The sequence below is a fragment of the Macaca mulatta genome, chromosome 3 (assembly GCF_049350105.2).
Source record: "Macaca mulatta isolate MMU2019108-1 chromosome 3, T2T-MMU8v2.0, whole genome shotgun sequence".
NCBI lineage: Eukaryota > Metazoa > Chordata > Mammalia > Primates > Cercopithecidae > Macaca > Macaca mulatta.
Window position 1 is genome coordinate 31,113,350 of NC_133408.1, and position 20,892 is coordinate 31,134,241.

Here is a 20,892-nt window from a genome sequence, read left to right on the forward strand (position 1 = left end):
GTGTTCCCTGTCACATGGGTCTGCCTGTGACTCCAATGGAACCTTTTAATGTCATCTATAATTCAGGGTATATAAGAGTAGAGAGAGGGGTGTAAATGAACTGGCAAACAGTTCTTAAAGCTGAGAATAAAAATACCCACCTAATATTTCTGAGAATAGAGGTTTTGAAATTGAAATTCTGTGGATTCCTAATTATAACAAATGAAATTTCAGTGTGACTTAAAAATTATTAGAGAATCAAGGAAATAATATGACTGCAAAAAGTTTCATGTAGTATATATAAAATATATAACTATATATCACGTTGTTGTTATATTTTTAATTTTGAAAATACTCTATGTGTACAACCTTAACTATATTTTCTTTAGTGTTATGCTAAAGATAAAAAATAAAATGAGGACTTGGTAATCCTCCCCAAGGTATGGGTGAGCTACACTGGACTTCCTCTACCACACAAGCAGTGCTCAGGAGTGTGCCAGAGGAGCTTGGAAGGGTTAAAGTTTTGTCTGTGACACTGAAATTGAGGCCAGCTGTAGGTCATATTCACGTCCCAGTCACAGGAAAATGAACCTGTGAGACAGAACCTAATTATCTGCTAAACCAAAAGCCAGTCTCAGTTCAATAACTTACGACAGAGCTAGCAGCCAGATATAGTGTTACCATGGCAACTTTGGAAAAAGCTCCACTGCAGTTGAGAATAAGGAGGAAGGGAAAGAGAGTGTAACCCTAAATGTGCTGTAGCCGTTTGATCTCCGACAAGTGGGTCTATCTAGGAAACCAGGTTATTCTGTATGTGACTGCCATTGTCTATTCACTTTAATATCTGCTACAATTATTGAAAAGGAAAATGCAATTACAATGTCTTCTGGGCTTAAAAACGATTCCACTCTTTAATGGCTAAATGGGAATTAATTTTAAAGAGAAAAGTATAAGCTTCCTCTTTCTCCTCCTTCATGCCATCCCTAAATACAGATAAAGCAGGACACAAAGGGTGAGAATTCTTGACTACCTCATCATTGTCATGAATGAGGTCTGTGTCCATGAAATTCACTGTCAACCCTATTTTCCTCTGCCTTGCAAATGCCAAGATATTTTAAGGAAAACTTTCAGGAATTGAAGCAATACCATTTGCTTTTCTAAGGGGTAGGAGAACTGGAGAGTGGAAAAGAGAAATTTTTTTTCTGTGGATTCTGCCTAAACTTTCCAGTGAAATGATTTCCTTGGGATATTGAGATAAGAAGATTCAAATACTAGAGAAAGGGAAAAGCCCTGTCAGGTTGGCCATTTTTCTTCTTGCCAGTTCACCTTCATAGTTCTTTCTGGAATACCACTGGAATTTCAATTTAGGAGATCATATGGCTTTATGCACATAAAAACTTCAGAAACCAGTTACCTTGAATACTGTGAAAACAACATCTCACTAAAAATATCAGCAGGTAAGAAACAAGAGCTTATCATACATCCATATGCACTTTGAGGAAGAATTCAGAAATATATTCCTCTATTTCTTTTTCATTCCCAATGGAGGCAAATCATGCTAAAGCTTGTCAGTTACAATTATTGGATTTCAACATATTTGACAATTTTGGTATGTCATTAATGATGTAATAAGACACATGTAGCACATAATGCTATCACTTGGGGTTGCTATCCAGCTGTAATACCAAATTTGAATCACATAGATATCTACGTATAAACATACAGATATAGCAGCGTGTTTCTTTGTGTATAACTCATGAACCCATTGGGTTTGGAATAAGGAGAGAAAGGAATATGGAGATGAATAATATCCTTTTCATATGCATGAATAACTTTGCAGTAATGCAAATGAGAAAACACAAAATGGAAAGTAGGTTTCTTCTAGCAGAAATATGACTAAGAACATAGCCTGAAATTTGCCAATAAATTAGACTCACTTATGATATCTGTGGATTTTCTTTAAGATGTCACATCTTTTAAAAACACTTTACCCTACCCTATTATATTATATATTCAGTATATAATTATGTAAATATGGAAATCCACAACTTCAAATTCCTTTAAACTGCCACTATGCAAGAAAGGGAGCTTTAGGATTGTATGACAGAAGGTGTGTTGAGGTCTGTAGGCAGGAAAGCAACACCAAAGGGCAAAATTGATTAATTTCCAGGTAGAAGTAACCTAACCTCTGCTTGTGACCCTAACTTAATTTATTTTCAAGTAAAGGAAGCCAAAAAGTATACCCCTTTCTAAGATAGATGTTTCTGAGATCAGATTATTAAAAGGCTTGCAAAGATGCCAACTAAAACAATGAAGTTCAATACATTATTTGGATATTGTTACTCCTACTATAAGTTTTTCTCTTAATCTTTTCACTTATATAAATTAGTTAGGAAAGTAAATGAAGCAATTTTATCAGAAAACCATCTGAAAGAGCTATTGACTCAAATGCTTTTACATTTTAGTCTTATCACACATGATTAGCTTGCAGATATGAGCTTACTAATGATGCAAAGCACCAAATTTCACCGGATTCTCTGTTCCACTTTAATTCTCGGGAAAGATATTAGAAGCACGAACAAAGAAATCATACTTTTTTTTTTCTCTTGGTGTGTTTAGTCAATGATTTTGAAAAGATGTGCCATGACAGTCCTTCTGAACTGTTTCTTTGCACAGTTTCTTTAGCTCCATCATCAATATTTCTTACAGGCTTGTGGGAAGGTGTGTTTGTGTGTGTGTGTGCTTTGTTTTTTGTTGTTGTAGTTTGTTTAAAAGTCTCGCTGTCACCCAGGTTGGAGTGCAGTGGTGCGATCTTGGCTTACTGCAACCTCCCAGGTTCAAGCAATTCTCCTGCCTCAGCCTCCCAAGCAGCTGAGAGTATAGGCATGTGCCACCAGGCCTGGCTAATTTTTGTATTTTTAGTAGAGATGGAGTTTCGCCATGTTGGCCAGGCAGGTCTCAAACTCCTGACCTCAGGTGATCCACCTGCCTCAGCCTCCCAAAGTGAGAGGATTACAGGCGTGAGTCACTGCGCCTGGCCTGCTTTATTTCTAATTATAATCCTAAAATACCAAGTGAGATCTGTGTGAAGCATATGCTCCAACCAGCATAAAAGCCTTGATGTGTTCAATTAACATTAAAAGAATACAATACAATAAAATGTAGCTGAAACTAATTTTACAACTTAAAATAATTTGCTTTCCATATGGAAGGTATTTAATGTATTTGTTGACTGAGTAAGTGAATAATTGAGCCTATCTGCTAAGGATCAAGATTTGATTATCTGCATAAAGACAAAAGAAGGAAAACTAAAGTCTGAATGAAACTTAGAAAAAACAAAAAAGACTATGCCCTATGCTACCCCTGGATAGCTCCATGAAAAAAGATTCCAGTTTTCAAGGTTCTTAATTCACTCACTGAAAAGGAAAAGAAAATCTAGAACAATAGTTATTACTATTGTATCTACAATGTTAAAATGGACTAGAATATTCTAGAATGTATGAAAATTTAGTGTATAATGAAGGTGGAATTACACATCTCTGATTTTCACTCCCTCCCGTAGAGGTTGTAAAACTAGCAGTGAAATAGGGAATGTTTGCCTATATTCAATTTTCTCTTCTCTCTCTAGGACACTAGTGACCACTAGTGTAAAACTAGGAGTCAAATAAGGAATATTTTCCTATATTCAATTTTATCTTCTCTCTCTAGGACACTAGTCTCTTCACTGACCCCAGTCTGGAAAGTTTCATGGTGTTCTATATGATGGATGACTACCTTCAGATCGTATCGTAAAGTCTTCTCTGTTTGATAGTTAACTATGATAAATTCTATGATCCAGATCTCTAGGATTAGGTTAATATTTCTGGCCATGCACTTTAGAAATTAAAAGTAAAACCATTTCTTTCTTACGATTCTATCTCTTCCAAACCAGACCAATTTGTTTAGAGCTCATTACACTTGCTATAAGTTTAAAAAATAATCTAACCGTCACTTCAAATCCTCTGTTTATTCTATTCTTGATTGCATCTTCCTTCCCATGAAAGAAATAAACGTTATAGATCAAATGAGTGGACAAAAATAGAGCAACAGCATAATGTTAGTAGGTAATTATTTTGGTTTTCCTGATATCATTCAACTATACAGTCGATCACTTGACTCTATTAATTCTACCTTCTAAATTTTCTCTGATCCCTCTTTGCCTTTCTAATCCCACTGCCATCACCTTCATTCAGGCCATTATCATCTGTTCCAATGAATATCCACAGGGAATCATTACATATAATTATATATAAGTGTATTTATCAACATAGTAGTGTTTATATTAGTTAAAAATAAGGTGGAAGTAAATTCAATGTACATCTGTGAGCTGACTGGTTAAATAAATTGTATTAGTGTATCATAAGAGAGTAACACAATAAGCATATGATAAAATAATATGTGGGAAAGTATTCAGTATATAACAATTGAAAAACAAGTGACAAAAGATTATAAAAATATTGAGTGCATGTATGTGATGGGGGAGAGAGAGAGGACACATGAGTTTACATTGCATGATAATAGGAGATATGCTCTGGCTGATGAGATTAATAATGTTTTTGTTTTTCTATTTAGTCTGGAATTTTTCATTTTATAATTTTATACAATGAACATTTGCTATTATTGATCTATAAGACTTTATTTTGTTTTTCTTTTGTGCCTCCCCAGACTTTCATTTATTTTGTAAAAAACCTAGTTATCTTTAGATAATGTGAAAATATCTTAAATTGTTTTAAAATGGTTCAAGACTAGCAAGTTTACTAACATTGGAATAGTAAGTTTAACTGCATTTGCAACCAGTAATATTATCTTTCCAGTTGAACATGGAAGGGTTCCAATCTTTTCAGGATATGAACCACCTGAATAAGACAGGTGTTAAAATGTGTCATAAAATGTGTTATAAAGAAATCTGCATATCTTTCTAAGCAAAATATATTATTTAAGGAGAAGGTTGAGATAAAATGTCCTCATATTATGGTTAGGTTCATTTATTATCAGATGCTTCAAAATTGTTGATGTTCATTATGACAGGTTCATAGTTTTTCTTCAATATCTACTCCTTTTTTTCTTCTGATTTTTAGCTGGGTAAATAACTACCTAGAATTAAGTCTGCATTTTCGTTCACCCCTCTTCTCCAAAACTTTGTGTATCTTGTGATTAAGTTCTAAGGGCGTAGTAGATTCTGTTTGTAAAAATTCCAAATTGTTTCCTTAAAAGGGAGTGCAGTGCCTTTATTTTTCTCCTTTCGTTTCTACCAGAGCAACAAGATGGAAGCAACCTGATTCCTAACTTCAAAGTATTCAACCATGTTTCTAGAAGAATGATTTCCTAAGCTATGTAGTCGTCTCTAAATTTTTCACTACTGCTTCAACATCTTCCTGTGGTACCACATTCATACCATGCCTAATATCAAAGTTCTATTAACTGAAATACAAGTCCAAGGGGAAGTTAATGCTAATTCACAAAAGGAATATGATGATTCTAATTGTTTTAGTACCAACAGGTAGAAAAACTTTATGAAATCTTCTCTGCCTTTCTTTGTTGCCACAAATTGCATCCCTATGTAATCTACTGTGTCATTAAATACTGCCAATTGTAGATTCATGAAATATCTCCCACTTACTTCATACTAACTGGCCCTAGTAGTTCTTAACTTTGGGTGATTTTAGTCTCCTTCGAAAATATTATATACATGATTAGATCACCTTTTCCAGAAAAAAATAGACATACACTCAAAATATTACATGTACTCTCATAGGAACATAAAACCCTAAAAGTCTAGGGGCATGTGAAATTCATGTTAGGAAACCCTGGTTTATATCTCCATTTTTGTTCTTCCTACACATTGCAATAGTTTTTATTTCTATCTAATAATCCCTTATATCTTCTTATTTCAGCATTCTCTGTCCAACTCTTTCTCAATTTGTGTGCTAGCCAGTCATCTAGGAGCTTTTATGAAACACACCTGCACATTCTCTACCCCAGACCTAGTGAGTCAGAATTTACGGGGTAGGAAAAATGGTGTGCCTACATAAAGCTTGCTCAGCAGTTGTGACAGGTCCTCTGGATTGGAGTATCAAGCCATACTGACTGGAAACATTAATCTTGCACTTCACATCCTTGCGTCTGTCCCCAAATATTTAAAAGGTCCTCAGTGCCTACTTGATTGTAAAATTGCACAGTCCCCAGGAGAGCCTCCCTGAACTCTGTAGCTACTCCAACAACTGATTTAAGCTTACCTTTTATTAGGCACTCAAATTCTAACTTTCCAACAAATGCACCTAACTTTGCAACAACATTCATTGCCAAACATAGCCCATCTTTCCTGTTCCTGAACGTTTGTATATACTGTATATTCTCCCAGAAACCCAAGCCCTTCTATCTCTTTCTCTAGAAATTCTTCCTATCTAGGGACCAGCTAAATGTAGCCTCCATCGGGGAATTGTTCTTGATTTTCAATGAGTAAAACAAATGACTTTTCAGGCCGGGCGTGGTGGCTCACACTTGTAAACCCAACACTTTGGGAGGCCGAGGTGGGCGGATCATTAGGTCGGGAGATCGAGACCATCCTGGCTAACACGGGGAAACCCCATCTCTACTAAAAATACAAAAAAATTAGTCAGGTGTGGTGGCGGGCGCCTGTAGTCCCAGTTACTCTGGAGGCTGAGGTAGGAGAATTGCTTGAACTCGGGAGATGGAGGTTGCAGGGAGCCAAGATTGTACCAGTGCACTACAGCCTGGGTGACAGAGCAAGACTCAAAAAAAAAAAAAAAAGGCCTTTTCTAGAATCCCAAAACGTCAAAACATTGTGTTTACATCTCCTTGAAGATAGATCACATTCTGACTTTATAACTTTTTTGTTTTTTAAACAAATTCTCTTAAGAACGTATTTTGTAAGGAAGGAATTCTAATTTTATTTTGTATTTCCCACCTACGTCACATAGGATCGTGTGTGTGTGTGTGTGTGTGTGTGTGTTTTCCTTTTTCTTTTTTTTTTTTTTTTGATGGAGTTTTGCTCTTGTTGCCCAGGCTGGAGTTCAATGGCACAATCTTGGCTCACCACAACCTCTGCCTCCTGGGTTCAAGCGATTCTCCTGTCTCAGCCTCCCGAGTAGCTGGGATTACAGGCATGCACCACCATGCCTGGCTAATTATTTATTTTTAGTAGACATGGGGTTTATCCATGTTGGTCGGCCTGGTCTCGAACTCATGACCTCAGTAGGATCATGTTCTGTGTAGATTATGAATGAATGAGTAGATGGATAGAAGGATGAATAAAAAGATTTAAGGGTTGGGAATCCTGTTTACAACTGTATGTAATTTCATTGGTTCATAGGGCTTTATAAAATAATGAATTTAACAATCAAAGTTTATCTGTTTAAAATTATGACTTGAGGCAACGTTGAGGACTAATAATGAAGATGAAGAGAAATCATCACAAGGCATTGTGGTAATCCCTCCATACTTTAAAACGAGAGATAGGTGATGTTAACATTTTCCATTAAATTTGTGTGTAGAAGACCCAAGGCTTTACTGAGCTTAGATCACTCTTGGAGAGGGATCAAGACAAAACACCAGGAAAGAAGAAATGTCTTCCCCTCCATGCTTTTAAAGAAATTGTAGTATTCTTCTGAAGGAGAAAGATGTAACAGAATAAGTAAATTAAAAATTTTAAACATTCAATGCCAAGCTCCTAAAAGCCCTAAAAAGAATTTCTTTTCATACTAGTAAAGTATGAAATTATTTCTATGTCACGTGGGTTGAAGGGTCAAAAGCTCTGATGCAACTTAATGCAAGGTCCCACCTAACATAATTAAGTACTTATTAGTCATCATTGGCTCTAGAATACTTAAAATTTAAAGCTTAAAACTTTCTTGTTATGCCTAAGAACATAAAAGTGAAAATACTTTTCAAAAGATTTGAAGTTTCATTGAGACGTGCTTGATTGAAGTGCAAAATCACTTGATAATTGTTAACATTTATTATTAGGTAATCAAAAGTTAATCTGGATATGTGTATACACAGCTTGTATTTTTAAATCAGAGAACATTTTATAAAAGTTTTGCAAAACTAAATAGCACTGGCTGCTCTTGCCATTTTAAAAACTATCAGTGCTTATTAGTGATTTTTCTTACATAAAACTTTAAAAACCAATTTTCTCATGTTAAGAATGAAGAAGGAAGTAAGAATATGGTTTTATAGCTTTAAAAAGTCATAATAAAACACTCAAATAATCCTCTGATGGTCATGGAAATCCCAAATAAGTCTCAAGAAGACACAAGAAAAGGCTTGGAGTAGTAACCCAAGATTTGTGAAATGAAATTGATTTCCATTCAAATCAGGTCTTTTACTCTTCTTGAAAATGTCAAGGTGTCAGCCTTGGCCATTACGAGACTGTGATTTATAGTTGAGACAAAGCGATAGTACCAGCTGACTGTCTGGAGCCATGGTACAGCGTCTGGCAAGGCTGCCGATGACAGCCACCTCTTTTCTTAACCAATCAGCAAGGCTTAAGTAAGACCCGAGTCTTTCTTCCTCTGTCTTGATAAGGGAATGATAAAATACAATCTGGAAGATTTACTTCGTGGGAAATAAACAAGCATTGTGAAGGGAAATAGGTATCATTTTTCCACAGACTAAATTGCAAACATTATTTATGGCAATCTATATTTCAGCCCTTTAGAAATACATATTCATAATAGGACCATAAACAGATGTTCCAAATATGACAACTTATTTTAATATACTGGAAGCCACAGCATAATTTTGTAATTTGATTAATTAGTAAGAAGAATTGTGAACGTTAAAATACATTTTCAAACTCTCTAAATTATATTTATGGCTTTGCTCATCTGCATCACAACAAAAGCCCAAAATGTTTTGCATTAGAACCATTATTCATAGTAATTTAATCTCTTTCTCATTGAGAAAGATTCCTAAACAGTAGTTCTTGATAGTAAAATGTTAAAAACCACCCAGGTCATACTATGATAAACAAAAGAGCAAAAAGGTAAAGGATAAGGAATAAGAATCTAACATCCTTATTTTATAATTGTAGCCATCATACATACATCATACACACAAATTAATTCATAAACAAAAATAAAAATTTCCAAGAATCAGCACATAATTATCTCTAACACTGGAGGTAAAAGTGGGGAGGATATAAAATTTGCTGTAAGGAAATGGCCTGATTATATGGTGGTTAAGTATAGACACAATAGGCTACAGAAAAAATAATCATCTCTTCTTTACTGAACGATTTCTAGTAATCCTAAATAATTTTTAAAATTTCAAATTCCTAAATGAAACCAAATGCTGACTTTCCTGGTATATGTCGTATATTAAATGCTTATGGAAAGTTTAATAAAGGTAATTAATCTCATGACGCTCAAGGTTGAGATTTGCTGCGGCAGATGTTTTATAGTTTCCATGCTGTAAGAGGACATTTGGCAAAATAAACTAATGTTGCCTGCACATTGATAGGTACCAGTAAGTTTACCAAGACAAACATTTCAAAAGCCTATCAATCATCATTATATTCAGTAATTAAAAAATGCGTATTGGTGGTTGTGTGTTCCTTTACATTCCCACCTGCTTTAAAATCCTTTCACTTTCTACCATTGACAGACCCTCACTCATTCCTCATGACCTTGATAGGCTAGTCTTCTTTTGCCTCCCTACATTGGCCATCCAATCAGAGTAGTCCTTGTTCATCAAATAAGTGGATCCACATATGGGCATGTCACCAAAACAGAGCCAATCCAAGATTTTCTGACAACTGACACTGATGTTGGCATAAAGAGAATCTTTTTGTTTGTTTATTTTTTCTGGATTCACAGGCTGTAGGATGATGACGCATGATGCAAGTCTGAAGTTGTATGTGGCCATCTTTGCCACCACATTCAGAAAGCTTACCTGAGAATGAAGTCAGCATTGGAGAGAAATAGAAAGAAAGAGGGAGAAATATCAGGTGAGAGGGGAGGCAGAACCAGTAGAGAGAACTTGGGGGAGGGTGGGAAGAATAGATGAATTGATCAATAAATATCTTATTTTAAACTGCCAAATTATACTGAGGAACTGACGAATTCCATGTGGGTTTCAAACTCAGGTAGAATCTCTCCACAATGGCAACAAAGATGGTCACTAGCTAGTCCAAGCCTCCATTCTCTTTCAAACTTGCAATCCTTGAGGACAAAGAAAAACGATATTTTTCTTTTTTTCCCAATATTTATGTTACTTCTAAAAGAAGATATTAAGGAAAGCCTGCATGAAATTTCATTCATCCGTCAAGACCATACTAGCCTTGAATAAACTTTATAAGCAGTTTTCATAAAGAAAGTCAACATTATGATTAATAAAATATGCATTCTTATAGATGTGGGTATTCCATATAGAAGCACATCTTATAAATAGGTAAATAATGGGCAGAGATAATTTCTTGACTCAATCACTAAGAGACAAGGTAGGGATCACTTTTTCATCTCTTAAATTTAGAAACACATAGTCCTATTATTTATCAGCAAATTGCTCTTTCAGAGTTACAATTAAAATATTTTAAATCGTAGAGCTGAATGCGAGAAGATGACCTAGAAAGAATATACAAGCTGAATATTTTTCTTTCAAAGTAAGATGAGCACTTGTTATATGTCTAATTGCGAACAAAAATACATTATCTCTTTGTCCCATAAATATATTTGGTTGTTTTTAGTCAGTGCACTAGGTGGCCCTCACTAGAGAACATCCTATGGAAAGAAAACACGTTTTCTTTAAATGTAAGATACAATTCCTTTGAGATTCTGTTAATTACTTTTCCTCTCTAATTGAGAAAGTCACCACACAAATTAGAGTACAAATTTCATTCTTCTAGAAAGAACCTTAAAAGTTGACATTTCTTTGAACAATTGTTTCAGAAATCCTTTTTTAAGTACATTTTCATTTTCTGGCATGGCTTGAATTGAATTCTAAACTTTCTGCTGCCTGTCCTCTGAGCCCCTCTGGTGAATTTAAATAGGCTTCCCTATATATTTAGTACATTCAAGAATTCTTTGTTGCCGTGCCTTCTCTGCTTTATTATTAGAGAGCTGCCTCGGAAGTACAGCAGCCAGTTTGTTTTCTGCCATTAATAAAGAGTCTACTTTTTTTCCCCCCACTTCTTTGAAGAAGTTGAAAAGGCTCCATGTTGGGTGGGAGGGAGGCCAGGAAGAGAGGGAGAAATGGAGGGAACTGCTGTGGTGTAATCCCCCAACAAAAAATGTTGTCTAAAGTAGAAACCTCCCCGAGGTTTACAAACGCCCAGGCTGGGCTTTAGTGTGATGTATAAGACAGTAGTAAGTTAGCTACACTCTGGTCCTCCCATGCCCAAGACTAGGAAGTGTACTATGCGTAAGGCACTGTGTTTCAAAATTCTACAAAATCAAGTGCTTCCATTGACTGGTGTTTCATTGCCACCCAAGGATTTTCCTAGAGATGTCCAGAAGCTGTAAAAACAACCACAATGTAAATCTATAATTTCTGATACTTCACTTATATGTCTGGAACAAATACGTAGAAGGATTTCATAAAGACCTACCAATTTGGATGTATAAACTACCAATGTTGACTCAAGGCCTAGGAAAAGCTAATTCAAAGGCAAGGACAGATGATTCCACAGAGTAGTCACTTGAGGCTCACAAATCATCAGACACCTATTGACAAAGAGGGAGAAACTTCTCAGAAAAGAGGCAAAGTTAAATCTGCCAACACAAAAGAACCCAAAACACCTCCAAAACCTTATATGGCCAAGACAAAACCTAGGAAGTTTTTATTCTTATTTACTTGACCTAACGGATATAGCCCATGATTATTTTTACACCTGTATTGTTCGTTTAGAAATTAATTATTAAGGTAACAGACTTAAAGCACATTACTTAAATCAATAATGAAAAATTTAGTTCACCTTTTCAGAATTTTTCACTTTTAAGTTGTCCATAAAATATGCATGAAATTAACTGCTTATATAAAATGAAGCTATTTAATCTTAAATTCACTTAATCTCAATTACCTTCAAGTTCCACCTGCTTTCAAATTCCTACAAGTAAACTATTACATACAAGTTAATATTATTGGCTGATAACGTACTTCATAAAGTTACATTTAACATGTAGAGATGTGGAGAAAAGCAACATTTAATGAAAATTGAAGCTAGCTCATTGAAAAAATGGTGTGAATCATTTTATGAAGATATCTCAATTTTTACACTATTTTTACTAAACCTTTTCAAGAAATAAAGACATATAGGAAATATATATGCGACTCACTGTATAGTTGGTCACTGAAAGATATGAAAACTAAATAGGATGATGATATATAATGACGGTACCTAAGTTTCTGCATACTAAATATGTATTTTCAGAGCTACACTAAACGTCTATTTCTCAAATGTTTACAATGGCCCAGGATTTTTTTTTTAAACTTATCTATATTAGGAACTTTGTTTTCCTTATCCAAATGCAGTCTCTAAGGGATCAGTGGGATTTGAGTGCTAAGTTAAATGTCTAGTAAAAAATTAAACAAAAGAATCCAGGCAATCAAAATGATGCCTGCATTTGCTGCCTACAGAAATGTAGGCTGCATTGCATGTGTAAATGGCAAGAAAATTTGAGCATTAGCTAACCCTTTATATACTGCTTTTCTCAAACTCATCCAAACATGACAGCTTGTAAGACCGTTTACATATTTAAGGTGTATTAGACCCAGCCTAGGCACATGTACCAGCATGTCCATTTGAAGAGGAGTTTAAGGCAGAACATCCCTTTCTAATTTCATTAGTAATTAACTGGTACTGTAATTCTCCTGAGATACTTATTTCTCTTCAAGATATTATTAATGTAGCCTAATGCTTAAATGATTTCAGAATATCTCTACACCTCTTCTGTAGTTCCACTGGAATACTAAAGTGTTTGGGACTTTTATACTGAAAAAGATATTGATCCCATGAACCCTGAAATGAAATATAATCATATTTAGATTTGGCAAAATTCCAGAGTGGCTTCCTTGATGGATCCTAAAAGCCTTTAAAAAATGCTATTTTTGAAAATTGATGTTTTCCTTACAGAGATTAAAAGTTCAAAGCATGAGTATCACAATATGAGCAGAGCAATACAGAAAAGACAAAAGAAAAACTAATACTTCATTGGTCTTTGGTAGATGTTGAAGTTGATTTTTTTTTTTGGCTAAAAAAAGGAACTTGAAGTTCACAGTAAATGAACGAACAACATGGGAAAGAAAATGAATCAGGCAGGGGTTAGTATATTTATGTAAAACAGTGATTGGCTATTTCGAAATTAAAACGTACAAATAAGCTGGTGTCAGAAAGGAGATGATTCCTCATTTCCACCGCATTGAGCAAGCTCACATCGGCAGCAGACAGCCCTTAATATATGCGTCTGGCTCAGGCTGGTCTCCCAACCAGGAAGCCATCGAATTGTTAATATCACTGCTTTTTTTGTATGCAACACACATCATTTTCTCGCTCTTTGTTGTAGATCTCTCCTTTTTATTTTAAGCTTAGTATGATCTGATTTTCCAAATCATATCATAAAGCCCTAAAACAATATTGTCCTGTGACAGCTGAGACAGAAATGCAGAAAAAGTGGCATCTGTCTATGCACATACCGCATAAAGTGGCTTATAGAAACAAAGTCACCCACTTAAATCTACACACACCTTTATGAAGTAAGAGAAAAGCTTTATCATGAGGCTCTCAAAAGACAGTTCACATAGGAGGGTTACATAGAGAAGTTCCATTCGTGCAGGATGATCAGTAAAAAAACATTTTATATGTTTATGGTGAAAATGAACAAACATCACTGCATTCTCAATTCAGCTTTGGTATATTTCTTTTATGAGACAGAAGTTAATATATAGTGTGGTTCATGAATATGACAACATTGAAACATTTTCACATTTGAATAACCTATATCTGATATCACTATAGCCAATAAACATCTACCCCTTACACTGTTTTGGAACTAACTTGATGGAACCTCTTATAGATGTTATTTATGATCATGTTAAAACAGGTGTCAGTAAACACATACTTGTATGTGATATTCTTTTATATAAGAAGTACTTTCAGATCCATTGTGTGAACATTGCTATTAAATGTAATCAAGTTTCTGTGTACATGTAGACACACATACATAGATTTCTTTGTATTAACAAACTTATGGTTTTAAAAAGTACTCAATTCCAATGAGAATCAGGTCAAAAGAAATAAGAGATAAATACTACCAAAACTCTTTACTGTTTATATTACCTCCTTTCATTTGTAGCTTTAAACCTTATATTTATACATACACATACACACACCTAAAATTTCAGAACTTCTAGATAAATGAACTAGATGATATAAATAAAGGATCTGAATAGGTACAGTGTGCATACATGCTTAAACATATTCTGCATGCTTTGTACAGATGCATGTTTATGATATTGTTATATTAATTTTTAATAACTATGACTACTAGATGATTTGTATTCTATAATATTTCAAGTAGGTATTATAAAAAATTTTTAAAAAGATGAACAAAGACTCCATACAGTATTCTAAAATACATTCATAAATTTATTTTAGCAATGCAGAAGACACATAATTTATGGCACCCATCTAAGGCAATAGTTGAAAGAATGAAGCCACTTTGTTGCTTCTATTATGGAAAGTCTGTCATCTCCATTTTGAATCTTGATATTCGTAACGTTATTGTAAAATTTTAAAATATATTTAGTATACTGATTCTATCTCCAATGAAGACATATCTGTTGTGGCAATGGCTATTAAACTTTCAAATATGACATATTACTTATGGTTGGAAGAGTTACCTCTGATAAAACTAAAATTCTTATAAAACTAAAACTATGCAGTTCATATGCAGTTGCTAGTCAAAGCAGTTTGACTTCATAGGTGGCATTTACTGTTTTATCTCACATAGGCCCATGATATGTACACAGTAAACTGTAGAAATTTTTTAAAGAGACATATTTTCCCAATTTATTAATGAAACTTTCACTCTTGGACTCTCGTAACAAAAGAATTGTTAGAGTTGTTAAGACATATAAAGTATGTTGTTTGGATAGAAGACTCAGAAAGCACTGGCAATAAATACAAAGTATAAAACAGCATTCTTCTTAAATCGGTAGTAAAATCTAATAGGGTCAATAAAGAAGATTGTAAATCATGTTATTTCTAGGCCTCAAGCATGATTATAGCTGTGTATGACATAGTCTAAGCCATAGTTATATGGAGACATACAGGATTTATTTAAGTAGCTAATGTATATATTTCAATGCATATGAAAGAAGTTATAAATATAATTCCCTCTCTTCATTAACTGAAGAGATACCCTCTTATACTAGCCACCATAAAATGCACGAAAAGAAGCATTTTAGAACACTGATATTTTAATTTTGCTTCTTACACAGGTTTCTTATATTGCTTTTGTATGATCGTTATAATACAAATGCTATTTCAGTGCAACTGTGTAGTCACTTTAGAGTACAGTTTCTGACAATAGTATTTTTGGGGTTGGGTCGTGGTGAAAACATTACTGATGATAAGGAAAAGCATTGTTCTTTTCTCCTAGGCAGAATCTATGTATGTTCTTTTGTTCTGGTGGTAACTGCAGACAATCAGTAAGGTCCAAAGCTGCTGGTTCCCCTCCGCCTAGGTCCCAAGAGCCTGACTTGTGATGTTACTAAAATACCTCACAAGTTAGGGTCTCAGGGACTAGGAAAAGTCTGGTTTGATGCAGGAGAATTCTTCTTCCAGAAATAAGGATAGCTTAGAAATTACAGCTGGGTTCACTTAGGCTTTTACCTCTACATACTATTTAAAATACATAAGTAGAAATATATATGATATATAAAAGTTAGGATGAGCTGAGTAATCACGACGACCGTTTATAGACTAAGTCCAGACCTTAAAATAATGAAGAATATGAGAAACAAGGCAGACAATGAACACGTAAGAGTCATTCCATTAGATCCATAGAAAGAGACTAAACATGGGTTAAAATCTGCTTCTAGCAGATTTGTACAGCAACACCATAGCCTCTATTACATTAAAGAAGGATTATATGCCAGTTAATGGGACCCTAATTGAAATTTTGCTTCTCATTACACTGCTATACAGCACAACTGGTAAGGTGGGCCCAGGACATATAACACTTCACATCGGATTCAAATATATACCGTTGCAGTTAAGAACAAAACAAAAACTTTTCTGCATGTCATAATTTAATACCTCTGAAGCTTGATTTTTCTCTTTGAATCTCCAAACTATTCAGACAGCAAATATTTCCACGCATACTCTGTAGTTATTTGAGCAATGCCACTTGATAAACATGTAATTTAAAATGCTGGCAACATCATAAAAAAACCATGATTCTATTCCTTGAATAATTACATTATAAAGCTCAATACTTTTAAAAATACACAACCCCAATCCTGTATATTCACTGAATTTCCTCCGATCTTTTAGCCTTGTTTGTGGTTCGAGAACAGAATTTGTACTTTAGGAATGATCCAAGGTTTAGTAGCATAGAACGCAGGGTAAAACAATCGGACCAGCCATAATATAAAAGTCCTGGCCACAGAAGTGGAATCTGGCTCTTCTGAGGTGGTTGATCTTAAAAGGGAAAAGAGGAGGAAAAAAAAAATGGAAAGAATTAGAATGTTTTCCTGTAGAACAGGTGAATCATCCATTTCCAAGTAAGCTGCAAGGAAAGCTATGCTGCACAAAATATTTGCTAACTGGCCCCCCTCCTCCACCCTAGTACCACACCCCTTTCCAACCACCACCCCCCACCCCCTGTCCAGATCTTTACTCTGCCTTGTAGACTTTAAATATTCTGCTCCATGATGTAATGCATCATTATATAAGATCTCTTTCTGTTTATCCTTTGATTTCCCATACTGAATCACTTATGGCTTAAAATAAATAGTTAAAAAACAAAAACCAAAAAAACAAAAAAGCAGCACTCACAAAAAGCGAAAAAATAAAACAGCCCTTAGATCTAAGTCCATGCTTTTCCCTAAAACTGAATATGGCTTTACAGTTTTTGACCATAGCATTCAACCAATTATCAGAATGAAAAATCTCACCCCTCCATAAATATGACATTAACATAATTATACCACCCCCATCACGGAGACCCATCCTCCTTAGGGAATACATCTGATGCTCCAAAGATGGAAATCAGTCAGATTTTAGTTGCTCTCCAACGTACCTTTGCTTCTCACTGACTGACTGGCTTTTACCCTCCACGCACTCACACGCCACCCCCTCCCCTCGGCTAGACACGGATGCCCGAGCGAGCACGCGCGCGCACACAGGCATACAGACACACAGCGAGAGGCGAGGCAAAGCATCTGATGCTGACTCAGAGCGCTTCTGTGAGCAGGGGGTGGCAGCGGCTGGTATTTTCACTGCGCTCATCATTAACATTAACTCACAGTCTAGCATCCACCCTCTCCCAGACCTGCTGGACTGCAGCATTTGCATGACGCTGTCACTCTAGCCTTTGCAGGTCAGATGATGGAAGAAAAAAACAGAAAGAAAAGGAAAAAGCCTCAAGGCTGTCTCATAAGAAATGCCTTCATTTCTTCCAGGGTCTCCTCATTTTTTCCGCCTTTCTACTTCCTCCCTGGCTGTTTCTCAGTTGTTTGACATCTTTCCGGAAGAAACTGTCTTGTGCTTCATTGAGCCAGTCGCCAGCTGGTCCTCCCCTCACCTCACACTCCTGATCCCCACCCCTTTCCCCCGCTAATCAATAAGACGGATCTCCAAATGCAGTTGTGGAAACAGGCTCCGGCACAGTCTCATCCTGGATCCCCTACCTCAGGAAGCAGGCAGCCAGGCTCACACGTGATAGAGAGTAGTAATGCCAGCAATTCTTTAACAGCCCTAGACTGTATTCCATGCCTTCATTTTCCCCACCTTGGTCGAAGCAAGAGCAAAGGGGACTTTCCACTTCTATATGAAGCCCCCAGGCAGCCCAAGAGACACATGAGTGAGACCAATCTGTATAGATCAATCATTTCTATGTGATAATGAAAAAAAAAAACCCTATGATTTTAATAAAAGTAATTGCTTAATATTTTTATTAGCTGTGCTCTCATTTCACAGGAATTATAAGACCTGCCAGGATCTGAGTCATCAATATGATTTAAACTGTGTTGAAATCCTAAGTTGCTTAATAAAATCAACCAACAGAGATATTAGTATATTTTACTTTTTTTTAATTTAAGAACTTTTAAAATAATAACAAATAGCTGTGTGGCAGTGGATATGTAAAAGTCTTTGAGACTGAGACATGTTTGCAGCCTATAAATATGAACCATTGACCATATATGTTTAAATAAAATATGGATTCTTGTACATATGTGGAGACAACCTATTATATGTATTATTACAAAAGGAAGTAAAACATTTGACTGAACACAAATGTGTTTGTGCTACAGTGTTTCACAACACAAAAGGCAATATATAGGTATTTACTCAGTTCCTTTGTTCTTCAATTGCTCCCTTTAATGACAGAGTGTGGTAAACTGCCTACCTTTCCTTTCTACATGAACAGCATTTCTGAGTTACTTGCCAGACAGAGCTAGCCATCAGTGACTCTGCAGCATACAAGAAATACATACAAAGGGAAGCAAAGTACGGCAATTCTCAAGCCAACTCTAATGCTGTCTGGTGCTGTAGAAATTTCAGTTTATTCACACAGACAGATCCCAGCATGCAGTGCGGCACTGCAGGCTCAACTAAGGTAGCAGATTGGCAACAGATCTGTGGCAACAAACAAGAAGGACAACCATTCGCAGAGGTTCCAAAGAAAACATCACACAACCTATAAAGAGATAGAAGCATCGGTAGTAGGGTATGCATCTCTAAGATGAGTTCCTACAGGCTCCTGATTTGAAAGCAGAAGAATAAACCTCTCAAACGCAACAACAAAAATAGAAAAAGAAGTTGGCACCAGAAGGAAACAGAATTAAGAATATACTGTAATAAGAGAGAAAGGCAAGAAGGAAAATAATAACAGAGGGAAGAAGAAAGGGAAACACAGAAATGGGAAGAAGGAAAGGAAGAATGAAAAAGGGAGAGAAAGAAACAGATAGTGAAAAATCCCTAAGCATTGAAGCAACAATCAAATACGAAATTAAGTTTCTGACCTGGAAGAATAGGAATAGTATTCAACAAGCTTAGAATCTAATGAAAAACTAAAACAAAAATTAACGCATGTGCAGCATAGCTTAAAATACTTGCCATTAACATTGAGATTCCTGCTGACTTCTTCCTGTCCTATGTGGATTAAATAAATCGGTCATCTCTTAATCCCCCTTTGCTCAGACCTAACTTTTTTTTTTTTCTTTTTTAGCTCTTGGCATCTGTATCCTTTATGCTATTTATTTTTCTAGACAGTTGTCCACAATACTTTGGATAAATTAATGTCATGACCTTGCTATGGCTATCAGACATAAAATGTCGACTATTTTAATAATTGAACATGTGCTTACAGCAACTGCCTACTGATATCCCAGCTCTGTGGACTCCACACGAGCACTGCACTCCTAGCTCTGTGAATCAGAAACAACAAATGCAAATACAACTTTTTTTTCCCCCCTAATCCATGCTATCTCTCTATTACATACAGAGATAGACACACACACAGGCCTTAACTTTACAGAAGGCATAATGATATTAACTGAGGAGTTTAGAAAATCAAGAGGAATAAATATTTGCAAAAAAAAAAAAAAATCATACTTATAACTGAATGGCCACACATTTAAAATATTTATATCCAGATAGAGGTTAGCCAGGTCCGAGTACACAGGCTTCTGGTAGGATTTCCGTTAAGGCCAATGGGAATGCAGACTTGATGAAATCAATATTTATTTGAAAGAAGATGTTGTAATCAATGAGTTCAATTACCACTGTCATATACACAGGTTTAAGGTCTCTTCTAATTCTTAGCATCTTATCATCAACACAAAAGCATCCCTAAATCAGAGTTTATACTTTGACTGTGGCTAAAATATTTACAAAGTAAAATTTTGATGCTCTTTTACATTTAATTTAAGTCGTATAATGCAAATATTGCCTTGCGAGATCAACTATTTTTATGTTTTTGGAGATTTGTTCTGTTAACTTTCTAAAAAATAAGCAAGACAGATCTGAATTTAACGTCAAAAAATATTTTCAGTTAAAGGAAGTAATAACTGACTACTCTGAAATACTTTCATACAACCTGCCTTCTACCTTACTACTAAGGCAGGAATCTTTTATTTCTTACAAATGCCATTTGAAATCAGTGCTAAGAAGGGGATCATATTTAATTTCTTTAGTGAGATTTGGAGTAAGAAGGATAGAAGACAAAAGACAAAAAATCAACTACAGTTCAAATTTTGACTCAAAATTCATGGATGTGCAGAATATATTATTACTTGCATTTTTTCTTTGTTTTACTTAACCTGCATTCTCCAATAAGCTGTGACCAGTCACGTGTAGATATTTAAATTTAAATTTAAGTGAAAATTCATTTTTTTTTCTGTTGCCCTAGCCATGTTTCAAATGTATAGAAGGGCACATGGTGGTGGATACCATTTTGAACAGCCTGGATATAAAACATTTCCAACCCTGCAGAAAGTGTTATAGGAGAGTGTTGACTTAAATTTTCCTCGTGAAAAGTTTTATAGCGTAATAGATTATTGGATCTCAATATTTTCTTTCAAGTCTCTTTTAAGAGAATGAAACTATGTTTATTTATCTGAAGGTCTAAAATAAACAATTTCTTTTGACTGAAGAGTATCTATTGTTTTTATTTACTAATAGTCTGG

The 20,892-nt window shown here is 35.2% G+C and overlaps 1 protein-coding gene and 1 non-coding gene across 13 annotated transcripts in view; both read right to left on the reverse strand.

The window, feature by feature from the left end:
* LOC114676844 (uncharacterized) overlaps positions 1 to 20,892 on the reverse strand; it is a 451,137-nt gene that overhangs the window by 34,380 nt on the left and 395,865 nt on the right. The gene's annotated exons all lie outside the window — the stretch shown is intronic.
* Positions 15,709 to 15,797, reverse strand: MIR125B-2 (microRNA mir-125b-2). Its single transcript, NR_031981.1, has one exon. It is a non-coding gene; the product is annotated as a microRNA mir-125b-2 (primary transcript).